The following is a 7,386-nucleotide window of genomic DNA, read 5'->3' on the forward strand; positions in this document are numbered from 1 at the left end:
AGTAAGCCAGGCAGAGGTACCATGAGGGCTTCTAATGCTAAAGCAGTGATTAAAACCCAAAATGGAGCCAGAATGAGAGCTGAGCACAGCAGCACAAGATTTCAGCCTCCAGCAAAAAGTTCAGGGTGAGTGAAGGACATTTTTTACTCAATCCTGGTAAGGAACACCAAAGAGATAAGGCAAAATTTCTACCAGTCACAGTTCAGTCATTAATAAAATAGAGAGCTAAAGAAATACATATGTATATATCCATAGTTTATCTTTCCATTAAGTATGCACACATTATTAAATCTTGTTTAAATCGCATTCGTGCTATTGCTTTGAGAGTTTTATTGTTGCTTTCCCAGAAAAATCCGTGACTAAATCATGTGCTAGGTTCCTTCTCCTTAGAAAAAAATCACCAGCTTCTAGCCAAAAGGCACCACTTTCTCTTGGCTGTGGATATCCATCTTGCAGGCATGCTGCCCAGAGAAGAAACCAAACTGATATGACGGCAAACGGCACAAGGACCAAACCACTGGTCAATGAAGAGTTTGACTCTCTCCCCAACGTAAATTACTGTGCCTGCTCTCATTCCGCCCACCCTGAAGCTGAGAAAGTGGTCATTTGTTATCTATTTTTTTAAAGATTTTATTTGTTGATTTGACAGAGAGAGAAAGATCACAAGTAGGCTGAGAGGCAGGCAGAGAGAGAGAGGAGGAAGCAGGCTCCCTGCTCAGCAGAGAGCCCGATGTGGGGCTCGATCCCAGGACCCTGAGATCATGACCTGAGCCGAAGGCAGAGGCTTAACCCACTGAGCCACCCAGGCGCCCCCATTTATTAACATACAGAGTGCAGTGGAAGTTATGTTTTAATCCTAGCAAACACCTGATCGCACTTACTGTGTGACAAACACTACTATAAATCCATTACAAATAGATATTAATTCACATAATTCAACGAGGAAGTCTTTGTAAGTCCACGCAGGAAGCGTGCAGCTACGGCTCCCTATTTCCTTGCACACTGGTCCCCTTACACCAAGCTTGTTTGTATGTCTTTTGGGGAGGTGGGGGGTATGTACACGGCCATTGAATCAGACTCCCACTTATTTGTAATAAACACTTGGCAGACAGAAACATTCTCAAAGGCTATTTATTAAGCTCCCAATATCCTTGGGGTGCTATGTTGGGGACCGTAATTACAGGCAACGTTTTTGACTCTGTTTCTTTTCTGACCGCCGGGCTGGGAGACCCAGGGAGTGGGCCATGGTAACCACTCTTCATTTTCCTGGGCCATTGTAACCCTAATGAGATACATTCTCATTGCAATTATAACAGTGCGCAGCAGGTGAAGCCATATGGAGTGTGGTCATCTCGAAGCAGGAGCTGAAAAGGGGCTTTTGTCTACCCGACTCCACACATGCGTTTTCTAAAATCAGGTCCCACCTGGTCCTGCCACGGCCCTGCAAAGAATGGCAATTGTCTGAAGCCTGACGCTTCAGTCCATGCCCACATAATTGCTGAGTGCCTACTGTGTGCCAGGTGCTGTGCTGGGCTTTTTCTCATGTCATCCTGTTGACCTCTCAGTGAGCCAGTAATCGTAAGCAACATTCTACTGAAACTGAGGCCCAGAGACAACATCAGGCCTACCCTAAATTGCATAACTTGAACATGACAGCACCAGGATGACCACAACAGCACCAAGTATCTTCATTCTAATGCTTAACTGTTTTCTACCAAGGAGAAGTTGTCACCGAAATCCTTTTCTCTTAAGATTTCACTTTTAATTCATCTCTACACCCAACATGGGGTTTGGACTCACAACCCCAAGATCAAGAGTCACAGGCTCTACCCACTGATCCAGCCAGGCGCCCTGCCATTGAAATCTTTACTTTCTAGGTCTTGTCTTTCCTCATTGCTTGACTTGAATAGAGATTGTTATGAAAGATTCCTTTTTCCAGAGAGGGCCTCTAAGCTATTTTAGCACCATGTTACTTGATTGGGGGCTGCTGCTAACTAGATAGAAGCCCCCACAGCTCATCTACCCTTGGCATGTTCCATTCAGGAAAGTGGGGGGTAGAGACCGGATGGGTTGGCAATCTGATCCCAGAATCACGCAGATCACTGTGAGTCTTCCACGCTTCACTTCTCCCGATGGAGACTGAGACGTGAAAAACTTGTGTTGCACATAATGGTTATTTTTTCCTGTAACAACAGTGCCTCTCCCCTTCCCTCCCCCACACCTTCCCCTACCACGGCTAACCCAGCCAGCAGCACAGATAAAGAAAACTTAGAGTCCGCAGTTCAGGGTCACATTGGTCTATTAAAGCCTAACAAAGAGTAAAGCTTTATGCTGAAGAAAACAGGTTTACCTTGAATTTGTGAATTGAGAGGCTTCTGAAGTAGACAGAGAAAACCTTTAATATTAGGCAAACCTATTATTCCATAGGCTGCAATAAGATAGTATTTAATTCTAGGTGGCCACGTGGCCTAGCATACTAACCCTCAGAAGAATGTGTACTAGGCAGAGAGAGGAGCTTAGGTTCTAATTAGAGAATCTGGGGGTACGAACACCAATAAATGGTAGATTGTTTATGTGTATGTAAATAATAAAAAATAATGTACTCTTCTCAAGACCTTTGCGAATTCCTATCATCCTTACGCTTCCTGAAAGCAGGTAACACCTTCCTCAGGTTTCTGCCCAGGCAGCCCCCTCTCGGAACCACTCTCTCCACTTGCGGGCTCACCCCGCTTGAAGCTCTGGACCAGTGTCACTGCCCCTAGTCATGGTGGCCTTGAAGCACCCTCTGTAGTCTTTGGGGACTTGGCATCAGGTCAGCTTTCGCTGCCAAGCCTACTGATCTCGTGCTCCTATGCTGGAAACCAACCCTCCATCTCCCTGTCAACACTAGACCCCAAGTTTCTGCTGTAATCCTCTAGCGGGATCTCTATTCTGAAACTCCGGCTCTCGGTCGCAACCCTGACCTGCTTAGTACTTCACTCTGGAAATCTGGAAAACAAAGCGGGGTCCCAGGGGTCTCTCTTTGCCAGAGAGATGCCCATCCTCAAACCCCAGCCCAGAGCCTGGGCCCCATCTGTATGTCGGCAGCCTGCCTTCTCGAGGCCGTGCTTTGCCTGGCCCACGGCAATGCCCTCCCCATCCTGTCCCACGGCCTCATTCACACCAGCGAGGCAGGCCCGGCTCCACGCCAACACACTCCTCCAAGCCTGGCCTGGATGTTCTCCTCTCCTCAATTTCAGCATCCAGTGGAGCCGCTGAGCAGTGTCACTACTGTGTTTAGTCACAGGGCTGCGGGCACAGAAGGAAAAAGCAGCCCCACAGGTTGAAATATTTGGGGAGAATAAATTGCACTTTCTCCAGCATCTAGCTGGACCACTGCAACAAAATGGTCTCTGGGGCCAAAGAGTGTTTTGGAGAGGGTGCTGTATTCCACAGCCCTACTAACTTAATAGACTTTCCTCTCGGGACACCTGGGTGGCTCAGTCATTAACTCTCTGCCTTCGGCTCAGGTCATGATCTCAGGGTCCTGGGATCAAGTCCTGAGTTGGGCTCCTTGTCCTGCTGCTTCCCCTGCTTATGCTCTCTCTCTCTCTCTTTCTCTGACAAATAAATAAATAAAATCTTTCAAAAAAATAGTCCTTTCTATCTATGTTCATGAGATGTGGAGGCCAGAGAGACAGATTAGGACTATAAGTCAAGGAAGCAATGTGCCTAACCATCATTACTGTTCCTACTGAAAAAAAGGAAAACAAACACTCAAACATGCTTGGCTTTTTTTTCCTTTAAGCACCTCTTTCTCTATAAAACTACATAAAAAGATTATGATAATAACGTGAACTCCCAAAGAGCAGAAATTTAAAAAAAAAAAAAAACTTATTGGAGTATAGTTAGCATGATAAGCAATGAGCACTATATAGAAATGTTGAATCACTATTTTGTACACCAAAACTAAGAAACACTGTATGTTGACTATACTAGAATCAAAAGTTAAAACTTAATTTGGGCACCTGGGTGGCTCAGTGGGTTAAGCCTCTGCCTTCAGCTCAGGTCATGATCTCAGGGTCCTGGGATCGAGCCTCGTATCGGGCTCTCTGCTCAGCAGGGAGCCTGCTTCCCCCTCTCTCTCTCCCTGCCTCTCTGCCTGCTCGTGATCTCTCTCTGTGTGTCAAATAAAAAAATAAAATCTTGTCTAAAAACTTAATTTAAAAAACCAGTTGCCCTAATACCCAAAGCAAAGAACAATCTATTTTTCTATCCTTTTGCTGTCTTTGGAATGAGAGTATTTGGAGCATCTTTAATGCCCGATGAACAACCAACTCCTTTTCCTTGCCCTATGGGTCTGCTGCGTATTGTGAGAGCACTGTCCCTAACACCATCATGGCCTGTGTATTTACTGCTCTTACCACTGTCAAAAAGCTCTTAGGTTAATTCAAGAAAGGTAATGTACTCCCCACTTGGATGACTGAACATTGTTGAATACTGATGAAGCAAAAATACCCATGGACAGATAACTAGGCTCAAATCTCACCTGTCTCCATAGTTATAAACAGAATCTTTGAACTTTTATCTTCCGGTCTAGAGTCTTCATTTGCAAGGTGGGGGGATTTCCAATTTGTTCTAGGGAACGGCCCAGTTCAAGAATTTATTTGAATTCCGCAGGTCCAACAAGAATTGTATTTAAAGTTGTGTTGACGGTTGAGAGGATGGATCAGGAATGACAACGGAAGATCAAGATCTGAGTTCTGGGTGCAAAGTTCCCGGCTCCAGCTCTCTGTAGCATCATGACCGGGCTGATGCGACAAAGCCTTCATTGTTCCAGCACAGGAAACCTAGTGGCCCACTGTCTGGATGATGTCAGAAAACACAGGAAACCTGGAGAACAGAATGAATTCCCTCCCTGAGAGACCACGGGCACTGTTTCATAATCATCTGTGAGTGGGGTGCCTGGGTGGCTCAGTTGGTTAAGTGTCTGTCCTGGTTTCGGCTCAGATCATGATCACGGGATTGTGAGACTGGGCTGCCCATTGGGCTCCACACTCAGCTCGGCGTCTAACCCCTCTCACTCATGCAAGCATGCTCTTTCTCCTAAAATAAATAAACTCTTTTAAAAAATACCAGAGAGGGCGCCTGGGTGGCTCAGTGGGTTGAAGCCTCTGCCTTCGGCTCAGGTCAGGATCTCAGGGTCCTGGGATCGGGCCCCACATCGGGCGCTCTGCTCAGCGGCGAGCCTGCTTCCCCTTCTCTCTCTGCCTGCCTCTCTGCCTACTTGTGATCGCTCTCTGTCAAATAAATAAATAAAATCTTAAAAAAAAAATACAGTAGAGCACTCGCTTCCACAGGAATTTTACTAAAACTGGAATGACAGAGAAGATTAGCATGGCCCCTGAGCAAGGATAATGCACAAATCCGTGAAGCAGTCCGTATTTTGTGCAGTTCCCCAGCAAACCTCCACCCTTCTGGATCAGCGCCACAGATGGAGTTCGAAGCGGCCACTTGGGGTGCCTGCTCAGGGTCTGCACCTTGCTGCTAGTAGCCAGGGGCCCTGAAGACACCTGAGGGGTCCTCCTGCCCTCCCACAGGATCCCCTGCCATTGGACATGAGACCTGACTTCAGTGGCCCTCTGACATTTCCACAGCTGCCTAGTCATGTTTTCATTACTAAGTGACCCAGGTAATCCTGGTGTCTGTATCTGAAGTCTTGTTCTCACTGGTTAAAAAACAAAACAAACAAACAAAACACCTGAGAGACTGGGCACAGCAATAGCTAGCACTGGTGTAGCACTTAGAGTGTTCCCGGCACTGAGCTATGAGACAAGAGCCCAAGAATCAACCAACAACCTAAAAACTGAAGAATGGGGCAACAGTTATATGAAAGTCATGCAACATCATTCATCAATTTAAAATGCTTTCAGGGTGGGGCGCCTGGGTGGCTCAGGGGGTTGGGCCTCTGCCTTCAGCTCAGGTCATGATCTCAGGGTCCTGGGATCAAGCCCTGCATCCGGCTCTCTGCTCGGCAGGGAGCCTGCTTCCTCCTCTCTCTGTGTCTGCCTCTCTGCCTAGTTGTGATTTCTGTCTGTCAAATAAATGAATAATCTTTTAAAAAAAAATTTAAAAAAAAATAAAATGCTTTCAGGGGTAGTTGGCTCAGTTGGGGGAGCATGTGACTCGATCTGAGGGTTGTGAGTTCAAGCCCCACATTGGGTGTAGAGATAACTTAAACATAAAATCTTTAAAAAAATAAAAAACAAAATGTTTTCAAATCTTGCCATTTGCGATGACATGGACAGAGCCAGAGTGTATCAGGCTAAGTGAAATAAGTCAGTCAGAGAAAGAGGGAAAGACAAATACCATGCTGTCCTGCTCATATGTGGAATTTAAAAGGCAAAACAGGTGAACATATGGGAGGGGGGGAAGGAGGGAAGGAAACAAACCATAAGAGACTTTAAGGGATAGAGAACAAACGGAAGGTTGCCGGGAGGGAGGCGGCTGAGGGGTGGGTTACACGGGTGATGGGGATTAAGGAGGGCACTTGTGCGCGCTGGGTGTTGTATGGAAGTGATGAATCACTGAATTCTACTCCTGCGACCAATACTGCACTGTATGTTCACTAACTAGAATTTAAATAAAAATTGGGGAGAACATGTTTTCAAAAAATAGCTAATGAAATAAGAACATTTGCATATTATAATGTTACATGAAAAATGCTGGATTCAGAAATACCAAGCAGTATAGTCCCAACTATTTTTAAATCCAACACATGGACAGAGGTAACACCACAAAGAGACAGAACAGTAATGTTAAGAGGAGACAGGACCGACTACATAATTAGAAGGACCTAGTACAAAATGGAACTGTGCAGCCCCTGTTCAAAAGTTATTAAGAATGTCAAGACATCAACAGCAGAGCATTAAACCAAGTGCAGTTCCTCTAAGCACTGAACCCTGTGTGACCACACGGGCTGCATGTCCAGGAAACTGGCCTTGGTGATAGTGAGGTATTTCTGAGCGTTAATATTTTCAGTGATGGTTTCCTTCTTTGTATTTGCCTATTGGCTCCAAGCTCTATTAAGTGAATATACATTATTTTTATTTTTAGAAAGTAAAATGACTGATTTTCTAGAAGGTTTATGTATTTGAGACAGAGAGAGCATGAGCAGAGGGACAGGCAAAGGGAGAGAATCCTCAGGCAGACTCCCCACCAACCACGGAGCCCCATGTGGGGCTCAATCCCAAGCCCCTGAGATCATGACCTGCACTGATAATCAAGAGTCAGCCACTTAGCCAACTAGGCTACCCAGGCTTCCCTATAATGACCGATTCTTTAAAAGAACCAACAAGAGTTAACAGATATCTGCCTATAATTAGTAAGCAGCATGATTTGGAACAC

General features: G+C 45.7%; 1 pseudogene; it reads left to right on the top strand.

Annotated features, from left to right (window-relative positions):
* The first annotated feature begins 5,331 nt into the window (after positions 1–5,331).
* LOC123388507 lies at positions 5,332–5,428 on the top strand (annotated as a pseudogene).
* Positions 5,429–7,386: the final 1,958 nt, after the last annotated feature.

Source organism: Mustela putorius, unplaced genomic scaffold (genome assembly GCF_011764305.1).
Source record: "Mustela putorius furo isolate JIRA1106 unplaced genomic scaffold, ASM1176430v1.1 tig00003899_pilon_pilon_pilon, whole genome shotgun sequence".
In the NCBI taxonomy this organism is placed as follows: Eukaryota; Metazoa; Chordata; class Mammalia; order Carnivora; family Mustelidae; genus Mustela; species Mustela putorius.